A 244-nucleotide genomic window follows, 5' to 3' on the forward strand; every position below is an offset into this window, starting at 1 on the left:
CCCCTGTGGCTGCGGGCGCCGCAGCGAGGCCCTGGGGGGGGGCATCCGGCCCCAGGGGAGCCCGAGGGGGGGAGGAGGATGAGGATGGTGATGCTTTTCCTCGCCTCAGGACGCGCTCAAGGAGGAGCAAGGCGGGACAGCCACAGCAGGAGAAAAATACAATTTATTTACAAGTAGAAACACTTTAAAAATGTCACCTGCCCCCCCCACCAGGAGCGCCCCGGGTGGGGGGGGAGATCCTGGG

The sequence above is a fragment of the Egretta garzetta genome, unplaced genomic scaffold (genome assembly GCF_000687185.1).
Source record: "Egretta garzetta isolate BGI_Z169 unplaced genomic scaffold, ASM68718v1 scaffold1319, whole genome shotgun sequence".
Classification (NCBI taxonomy): Eukaryota; Metazoa; Chordata; class Aves; order Pelecaniformes; family Ardeidae; genus Egretta; species Egretta garzetta.